Below are 24,160 nucleotides of genomic sequence, written 5' to 3' on the forward strand. Positions count from 1 at the left end.
TATTAGCTTCCTGTGGCTGCGGTAACAAATTAGCACAAACTGGATAGCTTCAAACAACAGAAATGTATTCCTTCACAGTTCTGGAACCCAGAATCCAAAACCAAGGTATCAGCATGGCTGCCAGCACTCCGGAGGCTTGAGAGAAGTATCTTTCCTTATCTCTTCCAGCTTCTGGTAGCACTTGGAACTCCTTGACTTGTGACCATATCATTCCAATCTCTGCCTCTTATGGACTCACCATGTCTCCATAATTGCCCAAGCTAATTCCTTAAAATCAGTCGCGCTCTCTCTCTCTCTCCTCCCCCACACACATTCCATTGGCTCTATTTCTCTGGAGAATCCTGACTAAATGCCCTTTAACTCCTTCTCTGTCTTCTTTACCTCACTTTGTTAACCTATGTAAAAAATTACATCCTTAGGTCTTTAGCAAACTAGCCCTCCTCTAGACATCAGTGTCTCTGTATATGATATCACCACTTAAAAGTAGGCCCTTCTAATCTGCCACACTACTGCTTCCAGACGTGGGAGGACATGCTTATATCAACCACATTTCTGGTGTCAGATGTAAAGGTAACATAGATGATGATTAAAATGCTTGATTTTGGAACCGTGAGGCTCAACTCTTCTATATTCAATCTATATTTAGTAAATCACTCTTTCCAATTACTTAGCAGAATTCAATGAAGCATTAAACAGAGTAGGCAACTAATGTTCCATAAAATAAATTATTTCATGACCCAGTTCCCTCACTTATGCCTATTTCAAATCTTCCTGTTCAATTCTTTCCCTTTCTTTCTTTCTTTCTTTCTTTCTTTCTTTCTTTCTTTCTTTCTTTCCTAAATCTTATAGATTCAACTGGTTTTGCGTCTGAAAGCAAACCCTCCTTTAGGTTTCCTTCTTTGTGTCTCGTTGCTCTACTCTTCTTACCTTACCTTGTATTATTTCTCTTTTGGCCCCACATTGACAAATCCATACTCAACTTTCAAGCTCATTTCTTGAAATCCTTTCTCACTGTCCAGTCCCCCGTGTGCTGACTCTCAAAGCCTCCCCACTGCCTACAGAAATATGGTGCAAGTGATGCGGAGAACAAAGGCAAAAGAAAAAAAAAAATAATAAACTTCCTTACAACTTACAGCCCATTGATAAGTACTTGAGACAGGCAGAGCGACCTTCCTCAAGGAGATTTAGCTACCTTGACGTTAATACTTTGCTAGAGGCAAAAAGGCAACTTTAGCCTAACATTAGCCCAGCCCCCACGATCCTGTAAAAAATCCCTTTGGAAATTTCCTTTATCTCTACCCCTCCAGAATATATGTTAGCAATCATCCTCCAAGCATATGGCCCACCAATATACATCTGAAGTGTCTCATGACTAAGGTTTTACTAGACAGTAGTAAATGACTTTTCCTAATAACAGCTAGTTCCTCAAGGTCCTGCAAACCTTGCTTCCAAATTCCTTAGAGACTTACTACCTCCCAACTTAAAAGTATATAATCAGCCACTTCTTGCAACCCCAGTGCGCTTCTTTCTGCCCACAGGTCCTATCCCTGTGCTTTAACACTGAAGACGTCTTAAGAATTCTTTCTTGACTGTGTTTGTTCCTGAACCCCAACATTTCACGTCATAAACTCCTCTGCAATGTCTTTCCCAATTGTGCTCCGTGCTTCAGTCAAACTGACACAATCGCTCCTAAAAAGGACACTGATATTGTCTTTATCATACTGTTTTCCTCATCCGGAAGACAAATCGTCACTCTCCGAGCTATACCCCCAGGTCTTTTTCTGCTGTCCCTGCTTTTCAATATTGAAGCCACCCTTTGGAGCCACGGCAACTTCCATGAAGCCTTTCTTCAATCTCAATTATATATGAAATCTTGTTTCTTCAAATGCATTTAGCATTTAGTGTGTCTAGTTCGGCAGCCCTTTTACTCCTTCTGTGGTCACAGATGTACATAACTTACCCCAGTCTTCATATCAGACTGTGTAGTCCTTGATACCAGGGACTTTTTCTTGCTTCTTTTTGCATCTCATATGCATGTAGTACTCATTCATTCATTTGCTCATTCATTCAATGCATGAAGTGTTCTGGAATTGGAGGTATAATCATGATCACGGTGCTCCAAAAACATTTCTGGAATTTAAAAAGGCTTGATGATTTCTGTTTTGCACATGGAAATTGGTGTTGCTAAGTCACTCGTCCTCTGTGAAACTAGGAAATGAGAGTGCTGAACTGTTTTCCAAGAATATTTTTTTAAGTTATCAAGTTGTATGATTCTTTGGTCATTAAAATGATTATATATTCACTCGGTAAATCTTCTGTTTGGGAACACTTCCGATTTGTTTATGCAATTAAACTGAATTTCTTTTGAAAAATCTGCATTGTAAGATTTTTCTTAAAAAAACTTTATTTTTATGGTAATTATGTGTTTAGAAGTGACAGCTCAGTTATTAAAATTGCATTCCCTAACCCTTACCTCTTTCTTTAAAAATTAGCTGATTTAACAGTGGCGCCTTACTGTTGGCCCTACCAACTTAGGTATTATTATTTCCTATTATTTATATATGTGAATCCTTTGCTCCAGCCACGAGTATGTTCCCACTTTTCCTCATCTGTTCTGTCTCCAGTTATTAAACATTTGTTAGAGCTGTCATAGTAATATAATGTGTCTGATGGTTTACAGTTTTCAACGAATGTATGTAGACCTATTTGAGCACCAACTCAATCTCATCTAAAAGGCTGAATGAAATATTATCAGGTTTTATTTTTTAACTTTTGGAGATTTGGAAATTGAAGCATAGAGGGGGAAGTCAGCAAGTTTCAAGGTTAGGACAAGTGTTTGGAAGAGACAGAAACCATTTTAAGACAATGTATGCAAATAACAGGATTTATTATAAGGGTACAGGAGAAATTCACGAATCTCAAGAACCTGGCTTCATCTGTGCTTCCCTCTTTCTCTCTCCCTCTCCAAATGGGATCTTTCTACTTGTACAGTCGAATGGCAGAATGTGGCCACCCTACACCTCCCAGATTGACAGTCACAATTCTAGCCACAGGCAGAGATTAAATTCTTGTTTGTCAGTCCAAGTTCCAAATTCCTAGGAGAGCATCTGATTTAGCCTGCTGGCTCACATATCAAATCACCCTCGATGGAACTGGCTGGTTCACCCAGTACACACTGCCCCGTCAATGAAAGGCAATTACACTGGAGGGGAGATGGATCTTGGGTTTGGAAAACAGGCTTAGAATTCCTACTTTTTACAATTTGGTAGAACTGGTTCTTAGAACCTAAGTTGTAAGTCACTAACTCTAACATATACAGAGGGCAGTTAAATAACATAAATGAAGCTAACAGATGGGGATGGTGGCACCCAGAAAGAGCACAGGCTCCATCTAAAGGGAGCTGTTCGTACTCAATTCTAGCTGATAGTGATCCTTGGGAATTTGGGCTCAGGGTAAACTTTCTGATTTTCAAATGAACTCAGAATTGGGATTTTATGAAAATCTCTATATACATTGATGAAAGTGAACCATTTCATATTTTTTGTGAGAGAATTATATAATAAAGAGCTATACCATTTGCTTTAGGCTCCTACAAAAGAAACTCTATTATAGGAGAAAAAGCCACATAGAAGCTGTTATGACCATGAACTACATTTTTTAACTTTTCTGGACCTTAATTTTCTTTTGCTCTAATACCAGTGTCTCATGGTTATCATGGAAATCAAGTGAGATATGATTTATAAAGCTTTTCACATGTATTAGGTGCTCAATGTATGTTAGGCTTCATATCTGCTGGTTAGAATTAAGTCCAAAATAATACAGTGTGTTCAAAATAATATGTCATTAAGAACAGAGCAAATAAAGTTAGACTGAATTTCCAAACATCAATAGCAATGATCTAAGGTTGGTTTCTTATATAGGTTCATAAAACTACAATGTCACTGTCAATAGCTATGTCTTATTTAACATTTTCTTAAGAGTTATAAAGCAGCAAATAAGAAAAATAACTCTTGGTCGTACAAAAATAAATATCAAGCATTAAGCAATTTTTATATGAATGTAATTGTAAGCCCCAGCAATCTGTGATAAACACCTGGCAAGGTTGCTGAAATCTTTAACACAATAGAATGTATCACAGAAGATTCTTTCCAGTCAGGCTCTGCGGTGTTGAAATGAGTCACCGAGGAAAGAGAACAAAGAGTTTGGGTTAAAGATCAATTCAAGCAAATAATATCTCTTTATTCCTCTGTCCTGAGTGAAATCTGCACTGAAGTCATCTTAATAAGTGCTGTGCACTTTCTGATGAAAGAAACAGGGAACACTTTGGTTCAAATGAGTTGTTGATAATGATAAAGATGCATCTTGGAATAAAAGCGCAGGAAAGTGCAAAGCAACTTGCTTTTAAATGTACTATTTTTAATGAGATTCTCACCCTGGTTTGGAGAAGTGCCTTAGCAACAGAATCTTGAACCTCATTGTCATGATCTCTAAGGTCTTTGTGTGGGTAGGATGGTTTAAATGGCTATTGGAGGTATTTGCAAACCACTTTGAAAATAGAGTATTCGCTCTCTTTCCTTGTTTCTCTGTCTTTTCTAGGGATGCTAATTAAACCTGAAAATTTCCTTTAACATTTAAACAGCATGTACAGAAAAGCCTCCCTAATACTGAGTCTACAATGGGATGCAACCTTCCATGTCTTTTAAGTATTTTTGTAGTCACAACAGAGGCAACTCTAGCATTCCAATATTACAGGCATTTAAGACTAGAATCTGCAGTCTGATTGGAAAGCAGTGTGAAGGAGACTATGAAGCTGAGCTTACATAGCACAGGGTTCTCTGCTTGTGTGTGTGTGTGTGTGTGTGTGTGTGTGTGCGCGCGCGCGCGCGCCCTTGCGAAATAAATTTGAGAAAACCATTCATATAAAATAATTCGGGGTGGAGCTGGAGCTAAGTAAGATTATGGAAGAGTTAAAATCCCTTCGTCCTCATCCTAAACTACTGTTTGGAGATACCTGGAAACTGTAGTCACATGGTTGAGATCCAAAATAGATTAACCTTTCTAAGTGCTAACAAAGTCATAACAAACACTTCAGATTATAGCTGCAATGTATGTATTCTGTTTTTTAGGGGTAGATTAGTGTGGTGTCCTTTATTTAGGGATTTGCCAATAACAAGTTAACTCTTACATTTTATATCTTACTGATGGAAACAGCAGTACAATGAATCCCAGAAAAGGGATTGTTCAGAAGTGATTAAGATAATTATATTGGGTCATATATATTTACAATGCTTTGATAAAGCTTTTGGTGAGACGGACAGACACCACGCAATATTCTTATTTCTTAACAAGAAAATCTATTTTATTTGTTGTTAAAGGTGCCCAGATAAAAATTTGCATTTCTACCTCCCTTTCAGCTAGATGTGGCCATGTGATCAAGTTCTAGCCAATGAGATGGAAAAGCTGTTGGGTGAGTTTTCTGAAAGACGTCTTAAACCAGGCTAGAGAGCTGCTGAGGACCCTCCCGTTTCCTGTTAGGATGACGATACGAGGCTGGAGTTCCAGCTGCTGTCTTGGGCCTCAGACAGCCTTGATGGTCAAAGCCACAGGAGAGTGGAAAAGAGAGATGAAAGGAACCTTGGTCCGTGTTCACTGTGGCTCTCCTCTACCAGACATGATACACCTACCTCCAAACTTTCTTTGCATTCAAGAAAAATAACTGCCATCCTACCTAAGCTACTATTATTTCTGGTCTCTGCTATCAACAGCCAAATATATTTCATAAGAGAGACATTTCACTCACCAAAACCATTATGTATAAATACTTCTTATTACACGGGTCTTTAGTTCATAGAGAGAGAGCTTGGATAGCAGGTTTGTAAAATGAGAGATGTTGTCTTCTCCAGATTTATTTGGTTCTTGAATTTTGGATAGCAATTCAGAGAATTTGGACACAGGTAGGTTTAAAGGTGAAATGACAGTTAGTTGATACTGTACCTTGCCTGTGCTTAACAAAATAGACAGTGCAAGGTCATGTGTCAATACAGTAATGTGCACCCTGGATTTATTACAGGAAGTGCAAGGTGAAGATACACCCGTGAGAGAAACGGCAAATTCTCACTTTTGTGCTACTCAATTTTTAGGTAAGTAAAGCTGTCACGGGCTACTCGGATTCTTCTGTGAACTTGTCCTTTTTACCTCCCAGTCTGTCACTTGCCCTTGCGCTTGGCACTTCTGATCAATCTTATTAAGCCAACCGACTTCGATCCTATGATGACACGGGGGTCTCTCATTAAGAAAAAGTTGAGTCTGTCACTATGGATCCCAGATCCAATTCCATTCGGCTTCATTGTAGAATTCCTCTGCTTGGAGTGCCCTGACTCACCGACTCAGAGGGTCCATCCCAGGTGCCCTCATAGTAATACCCTTACCAGCCTTCTGATGATGGCGAGAGCTATTTCATTCAGGTTTTCTGAGCTGGTTTTCCTTCTTAACAGGCACATCCTGATCCCTCTCTCTCTCTCTTTTTTTTCTTTTCTCTGAAATAACATCACAGCTTATATCTTCACACTCTAACCCTGTGGTGTGGCCAGCCGACATGGTTCTCATCCTCCCATGTCCCCTGTCAGGGTTCATTTCACTTCCGATCAAAGAAGCTCATTCCAAGGCCCTTACTAATTGGCTACTGTTTCTTCCTGATCTATTCTTTCACAGAAGGATAACACAGGCCCAGTTAAATCACAGCTCCCTTTCCCTGGCTGTAGACTTGGTAAACTCCCATCCACTTTAACTTTGATTCTGTTTGTTTTTAAAGGTTTTTTTCCTTCCTTCCTCCCTTCCTTCCTTCCTTCCTCCCTCCCTCCCTCCCTCCCTCCCTCCCTCCCTTCCTTCCTTCCTTCCTTCCTTCCTTCCTTCCTTCCTCCCCTTCCCTTCCCTTCCCTTCCCTTCCCTTCCCTTCCCTTCCCTTCCCTTCCCTTCCCTTCCCTTCCTCCCACCACCATGGCCGGTGCCCTGATAATTTCCTTTATAACCATGGCTCATGAACAGTAAAGTGGAGCAGAGGGGAGAGATCCCCAGTGGATTCTCAGCTACATTCTTTTCGTTGCAGCACATCTCAGATGTTGTAATGGAGCTCGAGTGAGTGTTGGAAAGGATACAGATCTTTCTGTTCTACAACTCAAGTCTGGAGTCAAAATACATTTGAGGTAATGGGTAATGTTAATGAGAAAAATACGGCTCAAAGTGAGGCAAATTACACTTTTAGGAATTTAAAGTCTGCCTGTGTGTATGGGAGGCTGTATTTCCCAAAGGGAAAAGCTCCAGGTTTTAATCTCCCTCCCGTGACTGCCCCCCTGTGTGATGCTGAATGCAAGATGGTAAAGGCGGAAAGAAAAGATGGTAGCAGCAGAGTCATCTTGGAACAACCCTATTAGCCCAGAGCTGTTGTCTGTACTTCCTCATCTCCACTGGGTTGTCTCTCTCTATTCTGCTCACTGCCATCCTTCTCACAGGAGAGTCGTTCTGTGATGTTTCTTTGGTGTCTGTGGACGGTGTCTCGCCCCAGCCTGCTGGTGCTGGGCTCTCCGCTCGGGGCGGCACCTCTTCTTCCTCCTCCCACAGCTCCCTTGTGCAGGCTCTTACTCGTTCAGAACACTTGCCAGGTAACTGGAAGCCAATCTGGTAAACTAATTCACAGCACGGTGTTCATTCATGGACTCGTCAAATATTTATCGAGTCCCTCAGCTCCTGGGCTTGGTGTGAACGATGGACCAAGGCCGCTTGGCTGCATTATCACCTTGGGCTTTGGGGTCAAAACAGTTCTGAAGCTTGTCCCACCACTTGCTGGATATCATCCTGGAAACCTTTACTTCGCCCTTTTGAAAATCTCAAGTTTCCTCATCTGTGAAATGCAGGCAATAACAATGTAGGAGTTTAGGGGTTTTAACGATAATTCTATACAGTGGCTAGCTCCTAGAAGATGTTAAATTAATAGTGACTATTACATTATTGGTCACCCTTTCCACATATCATTTATGGTGACCTTTAACGCTTCAACTCTGTAAACTGCCAGCGTCTTCACGATGAATCATTTTACGTCTTACGACTGCGGGTGTGGGACGTGTAGGGAGTCAGGGAAGTCCTTGTCGTTTCTGACACTAGAATCTCCAAGTATCGGCTGTCTGGGGAAGCGAGGCAGGGAGAATTGCTGAAGACGCGGGAGAGGTGTTCTGAGGATACGCAGAGGCAGCCTGGCCATAAAATGCCAGGAAACAGCAACAGCAGATCATGAAGTGAAAAGTAGGTCACTCGTTTGGAGGCAGGTGTCAGGTAGCATACAAGGTGAAGAGCCCAGAGCCATAAACAGTAACAGGCTGTGAAAATCGCCGCAGCAGCCATAAAGCGAAGGGCTGCCTCCCGGCCCCTGCCGGCGGCCGGAACGGCTGGTCGGGCAGCTGTCTGTCCACCGCCCTCGCGCACAGGCAGAACCACACCGTCAGCCGTCCGCCGCAGCAGCTGGAGCGTAGAGGACGAGGATAAAGCAAGGGCCGCGTAACCGGTTACGTCCAAGGGCAGGAGGGCCGCGCAGGTGAAAGTGGGAATAAAGCTGCCCGTTGATTTTGTCTGTCACCTGAATGTGTGTTGCGCTTTTCAAATGTTGACGGCTTCGGATTTTAATGTGTCACAATTTCAGCGAGCCTACATGAAACACCTGCTTGTTTGCCGAGTCTGGTGCACGAAAGAGACATCCTACTATCATAGGATGTTTTGATGTCATAAGAATTTTTTTAAATATTGATTTTGTGTGCAAGTCATAAAGGATTGTGAGCTCAAAGGCTGGGGCTACCACTTTGGATGCATTTGAGCTGTTATCTGGGGTGGTCAGCTTGGGGGGAGGGAGAGGTAGACCGAACGCTGTTGGCCATGGTGTCCGCTCTGCTCCATCACCCTCCGTGTCACCCCCTTCCTCTCCACTCCACACTTCCTTCCCCTTATTGATACTCGCCTCCTGCCCACTACCCTTACCAGTCTAAAACTCCAGAGAGATGGTTGAAGTAAAAGAGAAGCTGAGAGAGCAGGGATTTTGCTAAACCCAGGATTTGGAAACTAGGTGTAAAGAAAGAAAAGACTTAGCCATCAGATGCCAGGGTTTCATTTTGGTTATCTGATTTAAGCAGAATCTGCCACATTTCTTAGGCCTCTGAAATCACTATGATGATCACCTTTTAAAAAAATAACTTCTCCATCATGGACTAAATATTCTTTAAAGTGCTACATCAGTATTGTCAAAGTTACTAAAAATAAACCACCTGAGACCCAAACTATGATCTGATGCTAGCATTATTTCCTCCAACATCTGACATAGATTCGTTTTACGCAAAATGGTGTAATTAAAATTTCACATAACCTCAAGTCCATGACAAGTTTAGAATAAATCAAAGTTATTTGGAAAGCAGGAGCTATGAAAAAACACAGAAACATCCTAGCTGCCCCAGCTCTTTTAGCCGCTGAAGAACGTTACTGGATTCTGCAGCATCTGAGCAAATAAAGGGCCTTTCAAAAGCCCACATTTAAAAGAATATAAATACTGGTTCTAATGTGTTCCTTTTTAATAAGAATAAATGATGGGTTTGAAGAAAAATTCTTATGGTTTTCAATTGTTAGGAAAAACAATTCGGGCAGAAAATGTGCCTTTTCATCTACTCTTAGAAAAGTAATATTTCCTGATCTCCATCAAAGGCATTGACCTCATCTGAAAAGATAACAAGCCAGTCAGGGAATACATTCCTGTTAGTCAGAGCTATGTTTTTAAGACCTAATGACTGAATACAAAAATTCCCCTTGGGAGAAAAATGAAGATTTTGGGGGATACTTCTCTTATATGATGGGGAAGAATGTGTACATTTATTTATTTCCATTTGGTGTCTTGACTTGGCAAAAGAAAAATCTAAATTTATGGCTTTAAATGGCTGGAATACTGGAATGAGCTTAGGATTTTTATAACTTTAGACAGCAACTAAGAACCACTTCCACTACTTCTGAAAGCAGTGAAAACTATTTAAATATTTCAGAGTCGACTGACAGGGAACTACATCATTCTTTTGACTTTTTTCTTTAAAAAGCACCTTTTATTTTTCAGACTATAAATTATGTTAATGTGTGAGCACAATTATAGAGTATTTCCGAAGGGACACTCTTCTTTGAAGGGACACAATTATTCACATTGGTTGGTTCCACTCGGTGGCAATGCAGAATAAATAAAAATATGCTTTTTTTCCCTAAGCTCAGGCTCAGACTGTGAATGATTTTTTTATTCTCCACTAGCATAAAATTTACTTATATCAGCTATATTAATGCAAGCATAAGAACTTTATTCTTCGGAGAGATTAGTTTAATGAACTAAATTTAGAGCCACTTAGTTTATCTCCTGAGTGATGGTGCTATTATGAAAAACAGGGATGCAAGGAGACTTTATGTCCACTTTTGACTTCTCTTACTTGAAAATGTGTACTTAGAGATAGAACGGGGAGATGCTTGCGCTGACTTAGTAGCCTGAAAATATAGGACGAAAGTTTCTCTTTTCAAGGTTGCCTCTCTGATGAGTTGGTAGAATCTTAAGTGCACCTTCGCAATGTTACTGGGAAAAAAAAGGGATGTGGTGATTTTTTTCCTACTTACACTCTGAAACTTGAAGATGAAGCTCTGCAGATAGAGTCTTACCTCTATCCATGTATGTATGATTGGTTCTAAGTGTTTGAGTGAATCAAATTTCCTGTGGGGGGGATGGAAAGTACATAAAAGTAAGTGCTGACCTATTTTTTTTTCATTTTATTTACTGGAAAATAAAATGAACTTTTTAAAAAAAGATTTTATTTATTTATTTGAGAGAGAGTGAGTGTGCACAAGCGGGGTGAAGGGCAGAGGGAGAAGCAGACTCCCCGCTGAGCCCTGATGTGGGGCTCGATGTGGGACTCCAGGATCATAACCTGAGCAGAAGGCAGATGCTTAACTGACTGAGCCACCCAGGCGCCCAATAAAAAGAACTTTTAAATGAATCTTTCTTTTCTTAATTTACAAGTGATCTGCACTTCTATCCCCTCACCCACCCGCTGTGGCCTTCTCTTATTTTTTAATTTTGTGCCTGCTCCCTAAATTTTAACATTTTAATATTGCTCTTACGGTCTCAGTACAGATTTTGGTATCTTTTTAATGGAGTGAGAAACAGAGATTAGAAAAGATTTGTATGTCCGTATTATTTTAAAGGAGCTGCATACCTTCATAACACCTCTCCACTTATTATTTATTTCCATCAGTGTCTTTTTCCTTCCTTGTCATTTGTGCTCTCGACTGGAAATAACTCTCAGCATCACATCACTCTAGCAAAGCTGACAGGGTTTCCATAATTCTCTGGGATGCATAAATTGAAAACAGAGGGTTAATGTGAAGCCAAAGACCCGGAATTGTAGGGAGAGCAGCAACATGAGGTCACAGTGTGCTGATTAAGTCACTAACTACATGGAGGGAGGAGGGCTCATTGAACCCGTTTGATTGTTCACCTGGTAATTCACTTTCTAGGGAAAGGTGTAGACAGAGTCTGTGTCAAGCATTTACTTGCTCTCTTGTTCCTTAGTTTTGCTAAAGGAAAAAAAAGAGTAGGAGGCCTCTGTCTGTTTCTGAGTCTATTTATTGCAGGTTTTTCTGATTTTCAATTCTAAACTTGATCGGTGGTAGGCTCCACCGTAAGATGAACTTCCCTATCTTGTTTCTCAGAATAGTATTGCATTTCCAATCCTTACGATATTTCAGAAGGGGTGTATGACCCAACAGCAGTGATTTTCTCAATTACCATAGTCATGACTGGGTGGCTAAATTGAAATACGCGTCATTACAGCACGTAACTCTTCTAGGAAGAGTTGTAATGCCATGCTAATCATTCTGTGGTCTTTTTCTCTATAGAAACGATCTAAGCTAATATTTCCCAGATAAAGGCAGTTGAATAAATACGGTAAAATAAAATTAGAAGAAGAGAAAAAAAAAAACAGAAAAAGAAAACCTATGATTATCCGCTGCGTAATTTTCAGATGTTCTAGCTCCGTAGTGCTCACCAGCATGTAATTAAAGGTGTATTTTCCAAATGGAATCAAGGCATTGCTGTAGAAAGATAGGAAGGAAGCATTCTTTATTCTGCAGACATGCAATTTCATACATCTCGCCCACTGCATCGTCCTCATCATCATAAGGGAGCAGGAGGAAGAGCCCTGCTCACTCCAAAATACAAGACAAATTTGTCTCGAACACACAGAGACAAATAAATGAGTTAAATCTTCACCAAACTTGTCTCTCTATAAAAAGTATAAAGACACAAAATGAATAAAATTTGCATTCATTACCACTTGATATAAATTATTTAGAACTATAAAATTTTACAGATTAAATAGACTTATTTTTGTGTGTGTCCAATACTGTTATTTTTTACATGAAGAAACTTTGTGCCTTAGTAAAACGATACACAGGTACATGTAGTGAAACTTAGGTGCCCTAAGAGAAGTCATGAAATCTTGAATATCAGTTTTATACCCACAAATGTCTGGAGTTCCTAAAGTTTACAAAAATGCATTGGGGCCCTGAAGGTACAGAGATTAATGAACTCACCAAAGACGATACAGATGGGCAGTGACAGAGCTGACTGAAACCCACCTTTCCTAATTCCCATTTTAATTATTTTTTTTAACACTTCAAGTGAGATTATTTTTAAGACTCCTGAATTATTAAATCATTGTGTTTCTTTAGCGGAGAAGTGAAGAGATTTGGAACTCTTCTGGAAAGATAAGTTTTTACAACATTTTATCTTATTCTTCACATTTCTAGAGTGTCCGCCTTGAGAGCAGAGAGCACCATATTGGGTGAGCTAGCTGTGGGTGTGGCCATATGGCTGTGGTCCTATGACCTTGATTATCTTTTTCATGGGAGCAACAATGAAGAAGTCCAAGATGATGGACCTCAATGCATTTTTATAAACTTAAGGAGATCCAGCCACTTCTGGGTATGAAATTGATATTCTAGATCTCAGACTTCTGTGTGGGCACCCAAATTCAGTCCCTGTGCTTATGTGTATTTATGAAAGCACAAATGTGAGTTGGCCTCTATGAAACACCAGTTTTAGGAAAATACTCAGTTCTCGTGTGAGCCCAGATAACCACCCAACACCCATGTCAAAATAAGATTTTTCTTTTCTTTCTTTCTTTCTTTCTTTCTTTCTTTCTTTCTTTCTTTCTTTCTTTCTTTCTTTCTTTTAAGATACTACTTTTAAGTAATCTCTGCACCCAAATGTGGGGTTCAAACTCACAACTCCGAGATCAAGGGTCACATGCTCTACTGACTGAGCCAACCAGGTGCCCCAAGATTTTTCTTTTCTTGCTGTTAAATCTTGACGAGAAATTCTCAGGAAATGGTAAAAACTTCTCTTTTGCAGATTCAAATAAATTAATGATTAATGCTTTTTTGGTAATGCTGTATTGTAACATGGGTCAGTCATGTGACAACATTAATGTAAATAATTTTATAAGTGGCTATAGCTTAGTATTTATGACATTCTTGTAAGTCTGAGAAGCCCTTTAACTTTTTCCATTATGTTTCACAAATATTTTAGGAAATAATTATGTGCTGTCATGATAGTTTGGAATTAAAGATATTTTTTTTTGAAGATTTTATTTATTTATTTAACAGAGAGAGAGAGAAAGAGCGTGCTCACACAAGCAGGGGAGCAGCAGGAGAGGGAGAAGCAGAGTCCCCTCTGAGCAGAGAGCCCAACACAGGGCTCAATCCCAGGACCCTGGGATCCTTGAGCTGAGCTGAAGGCGGATACTTAACAAACTGAGCCACCCAGGTGCCCCTAAAGAAATTTTTTGTAAGTTCTCTAGATGTATCCCACCATTTTGGAACGAGACATTCATACACAAAGAAACCTGTGGGTTTCTTTGTGGGAGCAGAACACAAATGAATATAAACTAATATACAAGTAAAATGCCATTAAAACAAGCACTATTTGTGATGGTAAAAGTTATTTTTATAGTAATCTTGTTATATCACCTGTTACTCTTGTGAATCCTTCCATATCTCTAGGCAAAACTAGTGGTTCAGTACTCTATGTTCTCACAGGATACTTATCCCTTAGTTTCTAGACTATAGTATAATGATGGTGTGTTTACCTGTCTGTCTTTTTCTCTACAGGATGATCAGGGATGATGTTCTCCTAGCTGTTCCTCTGGTAGACAGCAAGTAATTGCTGAAAGAATGAGTTAAATATTGCTTGAAGTAAGTGCCACTTCGTTGAAATTCAAAAATATTTTTTCTCCACAGAAATTTTACTTAATAGCAGTAAGTCTAACAATATTAGACCTATTGTATAAACCGAATCCACATAATATGTTTAAAAGATCCTGAGTAAAAGTCATGGACCCAGAGGGTGAGATGATATTTTTCTATTAAAAGTGTGGTGAAGTATGGGAATTTTATTGTAAAAATGTGAGGCCTTGGGGCATCCCAGTGGCTCAGTTGTTTAAGTGTCTGTCTGCCTTTGGCTCAGGTCATGATCCCAGGGTCCTGGGATCGAGCCCCACATCTAGCTCCATGCTCAGGAGGGAGCTTGCGTCTCCTTCTCCCTCTGCTTGCTGCTCTCCCTGCTTGTGTTCTCTCTTTCTGTCAAATAAGTAAAATCTTAAAAAAAAAAAAAAAGGCCTTTCACTAGACCTGTTATCCACTAGAATGAAACGTAAAGGTCTATTAAGAAGGTAACGAATGTGCCAGGATATATCAGATGTGATACTTCTGCTATTTCATTTAATCCGTACTGTTGTCCAGAAGGTATGTATCATCAGCCAAATATTTCAGACAAGGCTATCTGCCTCAGAGTCCGTAGCAAAGCAGGATTCGCACCCAGACATGTCTAACTCCAAAATGTCTACCTTCTTTCCAGGACATTGCAGATCTACTCGAGGTAAAAGATAAGATGATCAAGGACATCTTGATGTGGACAACCACATTCTGTTAGGTAAGACTGAACACCATATCAAACAAAATTATGTGAGTTAAAAAAATTTTTTTGTATGTTGATAGTGAATTAGTTGGAGTACCTTCCAAATCAGTTCAAGTGCTAACTTCAGTTGTTTTCCTGTGATTGCAGATAAGGAACATTTTGCACCAGCTTTGCAGTTTTAAGTGACATATTACTTACATTCATATATATATTCTCGGAGCAGTAAAAGGCTAAGAAATAGATGCAAATGTCTAGCATTGATTTTTCAGAAGTAGTGATCGACCTATTAGCTAAGGTTTGTGAATGTAAGGGAAACAGAACAGACATGAGGAAGTTTGTTATTACAGGGAGGGGCACACTTCTCAAATTCCTCTCCTCAAATAAGTCCATCAAATTCACATTTAGAATCCTGCCCTCCAGAAACCTAGGGAAGCATTCCTGTCAAACAAGCCTGTGCTGCTCCCTCCCAAAAAAGGGTGATTTCACTGAGGTGAGGAGCTTGCTAGAGCTCATTCTGGGGAACCCTGGTGTCCAGCTGAGATGTGGTTGGAGAAGAACCTAGCCCTGTAGGTAGAATGCAGCAGTATCAGTGTCAGTGCCAAATGGCACCTTGGCAGGGGTGAGTGCTGCTGCAGGGGGGAGTGCTGCTGCAGGGGGGAGTGCTGCTCCAGGGGGGAATGCTGCTCCAGGGGTGAGTGCTGCTGCAGGGGTGAGTGCTGCTGCAGGAGGGAGTGCTGCTTCAGGGGGGAATGCTGCTCCCGCAGCACCCAGTTCTCTCCATGTGCCCTGAGACACTGACAACCAGGGCTCCAAGAAATGTGCTCTGGAACCACAGGATAAAACCAGCAGACAAACTGGGGCCTGCCTCACATGGTTTCCCCAAACCATGTGACATGCTGAGGGGGCTTTGGGATTAACAAGAAAACCACAGGCCCATGATGGAGTCACTTATGCCAGGCTGAGCTACCCCACTGGGGCTTACAATTTAACCCAATCGCAGTTTTCAACCTCCTTCAGAAATGTGGTCTTTGCTGATCAGTCAGGAATTTTCTGGTCAGCACCAGTGGGGTGATCTGTCATATGGGCCCTCTCCTTCTTCCTCCCCTAAAGGAAGAGGAGGTCATCCACCAAGAAAGACCTCCCTGTCCTATCCACTAAGAGAAGGTGACTTTGCCTGAACTATCCTTTTCTTTTGTTAATAATTTCCTTGTCTCACCCTCCTTCCTGTAAAAACCTTCCATTTTGTATAACTCCTCAGAACTCCCTTCTACTTGCTAGACGGGATGCTACCTAATTCATGAATTGCTTAATAAAGCCAGTTGGGTCTTCAGATCTACTCAGTTGCATTTTGGTTCTTTAACAGGATCTGTGACCAGAGAAGCTGGTGTGGAGACTGGGATGCAGGGAGGGCGTGAGGGAAGCTGAGACAATAAAGCCGCCTGGTAGCATGCACTGGAGGCCTCAAATGCTTTCAGAGGCCGTGGCCTGGTGGGAAACGTAAAGATCTGCAAAGGGCCTAGTTGGAGCAGCCATTTTTGCCATTCAAGAATGTAGGCCGCGCAAGGCCAGTTCTTCACATTTTCATAAGAAGCTACACATTAAAAATTTTTTAAAATGTGAAATATAATGGTTTTAAAATATTTACAACTAAATTAAAATTTTGAAGTCATGAGAGAGTCAAAGAAAATAATCCACAAGCCAAACAGCCCCCGCCCCCTGCCCCATTTGCAAGCTTTGGTGTAGGACAGCTATTTGGGACTGTGGAGAAAAAGCCTACCTCATTCCCCCCAAGAGATACCAATTTCATTGGCCTGCGATGGGCCCCAAGCATCCGATTATCTTAATGGGAAGTCTAGGTTGAACCCTACTGAGTAAGTGGTATGAAGTGGCTGGATACCAGGTACCACTGGGCCATAGGTTCCCCGACTGCCTTTTCTCCTACATTCTCCTCACACAATGTTATCTGTAGGGTCGTAACATCAAAAATTCCCTCTACCTGCATTTCTCCAACTTAAATGTGTGTAAGGATCACTCAGGACCTTATTAAAATGGAGGTTACTAACCCCGCTGTGGGACATGCTGACTCAGTAAGTGGATTCTGAAATTTGCTCTTCACACCCACCTTAGTTTACTGTAACACAGATGGTCTGGAGACCACACTTCAGAAACACTGACTCATCATGGATGCTGTGACTGGCACATCTGTTATTTCAGCTCCAGCTTCTTGCCTCCATTCGAGATCTGTAGTTACAGCTACCTCCTGTAGGGAAATCTCTACCATCTTTACCTGCATATCTCAAACCTATCATCGTCTGAATCCAAAGTGTTATTGTCCTTCAAAGCCTTCAGACAGACTTATATTTTTTATTTCACTGAAACTCATCATCATCCACGTAATTGCCCAGCCAGAAATCGGCGTTTGCACTTAGGATGGGCGGGGACCAGCTCGGCACACGTGGCGGGTACCAGCATGCCTTTCCAAGTAGCTGTTTCCCAGCCAGGTCTTGCCATGTCTGCCTATTATTTTGCCGTGGCTTTCTAAGTGGAATTGAGTTCTTCTGGGACAAACCAATAGTAACAACAGGTTTATTTATTGAGGTTGACTCTGCGTCAGGCACTCTTCTAAGTGTTTCACATACCTTAACTCAATTTTTTCGTGAAGCCCTTGAATTCCCTGTTGTTTTTGGTGGCTTGGTATCCCCTGAAGCTAGATCTCTCCCCCATATTCCCATTTGCCACTAAGGCCTCTGGTTCAGAATCGATAATGTCATCTTCCAGTGGTGATACCCCCCCATCTCACTGCAGACCACGGGGTCTAGGATCCCTGCTATTGTTTTCTGCTCATGATTCCAGGGATACTGATGGCTGCCTGACTTGGAATCACATTCAACATGTCTCCTTAGCTATGGTAAATCAGGTCGCTGCCTACCCTCAAACCATAGAGTGCTTCCTTCAGAAGGGCATTTGGAGATTGTCTAGTCCAATTTCCTTGCTTTATAGACTTGGCAACTGAGGCCTAGAACCGTAAAGTGATCAGCTGAAGGGAAGGGAGGAGTGAGAGTTAGAACTGGGGATCAAACCTGAGGTTTCCGCTTTCAAGTCTAATGCTGGAATGCAAGCTCCCTCCTAGTGGAGTGACACGACCCTGGGATTTTGGTCTGTGTATTTCCCGTGTGTGCCTGCACCTAGAATAGTGCCTAGAAGAGTAAACGGCTATATCACGGATGCAACCATTGTGGCTGGTTGGCAATGCAATGACCAGAATACCCTTTGGCATAAAGAACTACGTACGGTTATATTATAGGACGATAATGTTGAATGCTGTCCGTGTGCCATTCAGCATCTCTAGCAAAAATACAATGGAGGCAATAGGTATAAGGTCGTGACAGTGACAGCTAACTTCATTATTTTGCCTAAATGTCCCACGGACGAAGCTCACCTTGGCCACTCTTTCTAAAATTTGGACCCATTTCTTTTTTTGATGCTGTAATTCTACTTACTTTTCTTAATGAAACATCTCACTGTCTAAAATTCTATCATTATGCATGTTGTGTTTACCATCTGTATACTCACTAGAATAATCTATGTGGGAGCAGGGGCTTTGTGTCTTTCACCATAATAAGGGCAGCACTTGGAAGTGTCTGACACAGAAGAGCTTCCTGAAAATGATGGTTTTGCATTTTGGAATGGAAGCTTCAATAACAGGCAATGCCCTGGCCTGCGGAGGCCTGATACACCACCACAGAGAGAAACAAAATAAGCACCAGGGCAAGGCGGCAGTCCGGAAGTGAGAGGTTTGGGTAATACCATTTGAAGGGTTATTTACCAAAAATAATCTTTATCATTAAGTAAATGACTTCTCGGGCATATATTTACCCTGTATCGAAGGAATAACCCACTACTGTAAGTAAAATGATAACATTTAGACAGGGGATACTTACTTATTTCCGAATATAAATGGAGTAGATTGAATAGTGTCCCCCCCCCCCCAATTCATGTCCACCCAGGACTTCAGAATTTGAATTTTATTTCGAAATAGGGTCTTTGTAGATATAACTAGTTAAGAATCTTCAGATGAAATCATCCTAGATATGGTAGGTCCTAACTCCAACGACTGGTGTCTTTAAAAGAGAAGGGAGGTGGAAATTTGGACACGGAGACACACAGAAGAGAAGATGATGTGAAGGTGGGGCAGAGATTAGAGTGAGGCATCTTCAAGCTGAGGACCGCCAGGAGCCACCAGAAGCTGGAAGAGGCAAGGAAGGCTTCTCTTCCAGAGCCCTCAGAGCTTAGCCCTGCTGGCCCAGGGTGTTCAGACTTCTGGCCCCCAGAACTGTGAGAAAAGACATTTCTCTTGCTGTAAGCTACTGTTTGAGGCAATTTATTATGGTAGCTTAAGAAACAAACACAGCGAGTACAGGAGGTATTTGCTTCCTTGTGGATACCATAGATCCTTTAGTGCACGATATTATGAAGTGAAGGATTGTAACACCTAACACCTCTGCGGGCTGACCTGGGGCAGGTGATGCTGTCTGTGAAACTTCGTCTTCCGAATGACATTCGAAAACTCAGAGGAGTGGGCCGGCCGGGCCTCCACACTGAGCAGCTACGGTGGAGGAGGGGACCCAGAGAAGCAGTCCAAGCCCCTTCCTTATTCCTTCCTATGAACCAGGGAGGTGGACGGTGGGGAGACTTGCTCCTTCTAACCCATGAGGGAGGCCGGGAGAGCAGCTTTTCCAGTCTGTGGGTGGAGGGTGAGGCTCACTTTCTCATTTCATGGCTAAATGAAAATACGACCATTCTCTTCAAATACAACAGGAAATAATTTTCATTTCTTATAATTTAAAATTCCTGGTGCCAAGTATTTCTCTGACCTTCCCTTTACTTCTGCTTATCCTGTCTCCCTACCCCCACCCCCTTACTGCTGAAAGGGCTGGAACCGAGAATCCCCTTCTCAACAACCTGGCTTTCCCTACTTCCCCAAATGACATATTTCACTGTCCCCACCACCTGCTCCTGCCAAGGGACCGTAGCATTCCTGCCCCTCCCCCCCTTCCAGCTTCTTCTCTTTAGCCCCTCTCTCTGCTTTCTCTGCTACCCTCTTCCCTGTCTTTCTCTCCTGCTTCAGCATTTAGTTGTTGCAAACCTTCCAGGTAATGAGCACTGTTCTGGGCTGTCCCATTTGCTTGGAATTTCTCCTTTCTCCCTTTGCTGCTTGTCTAAATTCTCCTTATCCTTCAGTGTTTGCCTCAAGCTTCTTCTTCCATCTGGTCTTCTCCAGCAACTCCTAAGGACAGTTTTATTTCTCCTTTACAAATTTCTAGAGCCCTTATGGTCAGTAAAATGCACTTGGCCCCAAACACATGTCCCTTGTATTACTATTTATGGTGATTAGAAGCCATTTCTTGTCTGCTCATTTAGATCATGAGTTTCCTGAGGAAGCAGACACACTGTATTTATCTTTGAAACCTCAGCACCTTGCAGTGCTTTGATGGTCTAGTTGATTTGGATATGTTTATTGATTGGGTGGCGTATTTGGTACTTTTAAATGAAATCAGGAGCTCCGGAAGGCCAATATATTTTTGTGTTCCTTGAATCAAGCCTCCTCCCCTTGGGCTGGGGCTATCAAACCAGTCTAAGTGGGTCTGTTGGAAACAGCTTGAAGAAGGAAAAAGACCATTTGTTTTAGGAGAAATCAAGCAGGCAGAAAGGAAAGGTCAGCTCAAAACTGCCCAAAGGCAAATTTGCCATTTAAAACCAGCAGTCACATTCCTGTGGATGAAATCATCGCTAGTCTCAATCAATTAAGGCTCCCTGGGAGTGAGGCACTGGTCAGTTTTAAGGGTTTCTGTGTGTGTAAGAGTGGATTGTGGAGCAGAGGAGAGCGCAAGAAGGAACTGATGGGAGTGGGCAGTGAAATAGTTGCCCCTCTCTATCATCATAAGGGGAAGGGCACTTTGAAGGAACTACTGCATTTATGTAGACACCTAGGGACTGTGTATGAATCAGGGGTGATCTTGGCCACCAAGCAGGTGACGGCTCTACTTCTGCTATGACTGCTAGCTCACCCTCTCTTTGCCTGACTCCTTTGCTTTAAAAACTGTACAGAAAAAGCTCTTTGTCCAGCCACTTACAGGATAAAGGGGAGGCTAGGTGAATTGGTCCTTTGAATATTAGCAGGGCAGAGATGAAATGAAGAGCAATAATATTAAAAAAAAAAAAAACCACTAAAAACCAAAAAAACCCCAAAGCATTTATGGAGAACTTAACATAGACCAAATGTTAAACATGTAACACACATGATTTAATCCCTCTAACAACCCGTGAGGCATGTGCCACTAATGTACAGAGAGGTTCAGTGATTTGCTTACTCTCAAGTGCCACTAGGTATATGGCCGAACCAGGATTCTGGGGCTTAGGCTCTAATATTTCAGGCAGTGGACATGCGATGAGCATCTTTTCCCAAGAAAAATTCAGGCCATGTGGACTAAAATATATTAGTCCACATTGGGTACAATGGAACTGGACATTTGCAATTAGGATTGTTAAGGAAAATCCTGGCAGTTGAGTCCCCGGCCTTTAAATACCAGAAGGTAATTATGTTCAAATTTCTATTCTTGCACCCTTGGCAATAAGAAAATTATGCTGTTTATATTTGGATTGTGCAATTAGCATCATCCCGATTGACCTATTGGAAGTTAAAAATAGTTCTGCTTAGAGTCCACCAAATCACTGATGAAAATGTTTCCTGATAGACCTGGTAGAGATTACTGATGCTTCCGGCTATCATTTCCTTTTGCCATTTAGAGAAGGGTACAGTTTGGTCATAATCATCATTTTCACCAATTTTTTGAAATGCATATTAAGCTTGTCTTTTTTTTTTAAACACAGAGTATAACTGTATTACTAACCTACTGGGATACAAGATTTGAACACACATCATCTCATGTGGTTACTTCTGATTTCTGCATTTTGGGGTCAGATTTTACAAAGAAATTCTACATAAACAAGACTCATTTTTAAGCCTGTCCACAGGATTGACTTTATATGTGGGGGTGGGGTGGACAGATGATTGGAGAGTGGGATTTGAGAGTTTCCTATCATTGTCTGCCACTGTCTGAAGCTGTGACAAATTTGCTGATCTCCTCTATGGAAAAGAAATGGAAAAAAAAACCTGTTTGGGGTACAGTATGGATGGGATGAATGGGAGATTGTGAGAAAGGTCAAGTGTAGAGGCTGTTCCCCTGCCTGGTCTGTAGATAGGGCTGGACTGGACATCCTGGTTGGATTGCAAAGCAAAGGGCACAAGCTTCTTGGTCAGTGGTAAAAAGGGAGCATGGATATTGAAGAAAATCTTGGTCATTTCAATATTTTGCCCTGAAGTGGTCCTGGAGAGTTATATTATTTAAACCTTAAGATCTTTTAACTAAGAGCAAATAGTAAGCATTGGTTGAGCTTATTCTTGAAATTATTATTAAAGAAAGTGAGATCATATGTTAAGAAGACAGGGATCCAAAGGGAAGGCAAACACCGTATAACTGAGGACAGACATTTCAGTTCTGATTAACTGAAGTTCATTCTAGTAGACGCCACATGAGTCAACTGATTGTGGAAGGAGCGCTCTCTCTCAACGAGACACAGGAGAAGCTACTTATTGATTTGTACCCCCCCATCCTCTGAAATACACTATGTTTTACAGACTTTCAATGATGGAAAGGGGCCTTCTGTTCTGTTTTCTCTTGGGGTTTTTTGGGGGGAGGCGGTTAACAAGCCATACACATCAGTATTGTGCTGCATAATTTGTGAAGCTTTAATATTTTCCAGTTTCAACTGACTGGAGGCTCCTTGCTTTAAATGAAGATACAAGGAAAATATAGCACACAGAGCGCATGTTAGACAGTTACACAGTTTAAGAATCCTTCGGAAAATAATCCTGATTATAATTACAAAAACACAGTAGACTCTGATAGTCTGTGGAATTAATCTACTATTTATTGAACCATTACTATAATTCACTGCATTAGGTGTTGAGGGTGCAGTGGTGAGTAAGATTTTGTCTCTGCCTTCAAAGAGTTCATAGCTTACTGGGGGAGAAAAAGACATTGCAAAAAAGTACAGCCAATGTACGGAAGTGTCATTGTGAGATGTGCACAGTGCCAGCATAGGAAACAGCTCCGTCTGGGAAAGCTTGTGAAAGCTTCACTAAGGAGAATCTTACCACGCTAAGAGCTCCATAAGATGATCACAAACTCTGACTGTACTGTAGATACATGTGGTCATTCTTAGAAGCTAGAACAGATGTCAAAGCTAGTGAGAAGCATGGCAGTGAACTCCCAGTTTTGCCTGTGGAGATTAGCTATACTGCAGGACTTGGGAGTGGCCCTCTCTGCCCCATCTCAAAATCTGCTGACATCTCAGCTCTTCCTCTTGCTGCTCAGTGCATTCCTGAATCATGCTGCCATCCAGGAGAGAGGCTACTTTTCTCCTTATAAGTTTGCTACTGTAGGCATATAGCAATGATCCCATTTTCCATCTGACAATACCAACTAGATATCACTTCCATTAGCATAGAGTATCAGTATACTGGACAGCAGCTTTTAATACATTATAAGCAGCTGGTAAACTGAGATAGCAGTTGTTATTAGGGGTGGAAGGAAACAAAGGCCACACACACGCACACACACGCACACACACGCGATGGAAAACAGGTTCCATCAGGAAGACAGGAATTGGTCAAATGTGGTCAAAGGCCTTCCTCCACCATGTTGCAGAGAAATAATTTCAGCACTATAGAATGGTAGGCTCCTGAGAGCTTCAAGCTTCGAAAATGCTAAAGCTTACACATGTGTGTGCTTCTGGTATATGTGTGCACAAACGTGTGCATGTGTGAGTGTATGCGTGTGCTTATATATGTGTGTATAGATATATATGCATGTGTACATATATTTGTCCATTTCTAAGTATGTATGAATGTGTGCATGCTTATAGATATGTATGCGAATGTGAATATATTTGCATGGGTGTGTATGTGTCAGACCGGGCAGGGAGAGAGTAAGTGTTAAGACTTCTATCCTCGCGGGCGGTCTCTTCCCACCCCACCTCCACAGCACCAACTGATACAAGCAGAAA

General features: G+C 41.5%; 1 protein-coding gene across 3 annotated transcripts in view; it reads left to right on the forward strand.

Annotated features, from left to right (window-relative positions):
* Positions 1-24,160, forward strand: part of TMEM117 (transmembrane protein 117) — a 509,455-nt gene that overhangs the window by 5,217 nt on the left and 480,078 nt on the right. Inside the window, exons 1-6 of one of the 3 annotated variants that reach the window (XM_057303292.1) lie at positions 4,895-5,467; positions 6,071-6,140; positions 7,106-7,202; positions 13,723-13,903; positions 14,227-14,310; positions 14,972-15,046. The gene's annotated coding sequence lies outside the window, so the exon portion shown is untranslated. Of the gene's footprint in view, positions 1-4,894; positions 6,141-7,105; positions 7,203-13,722; positions 13,904-14,226; positions 14,311-14,971; positions 15,047-24,160 lie in introns of those variants that run through there. The other 2 variants (XM_057303293.1, XM_057303294.1) reach the window with 2 other exon arrangements.

This window comes from Ursus arctos, unplaced genomic scaffold, assembly GCF_023065955.2.
Source record: "Ursus arctos isolate Adak ecotype North America unplaced genomic scaffold, UrsArc2.0 scaffold_26, whole genome shotgun sequence".
In the NCBI taxonomy this organism is placed as follows: domain Eukaryota; kingdom Metazoa; phylum Chordata; class Mammalia; order Carnivora; family Ursidae; genus Ursus; species Ursus arctos.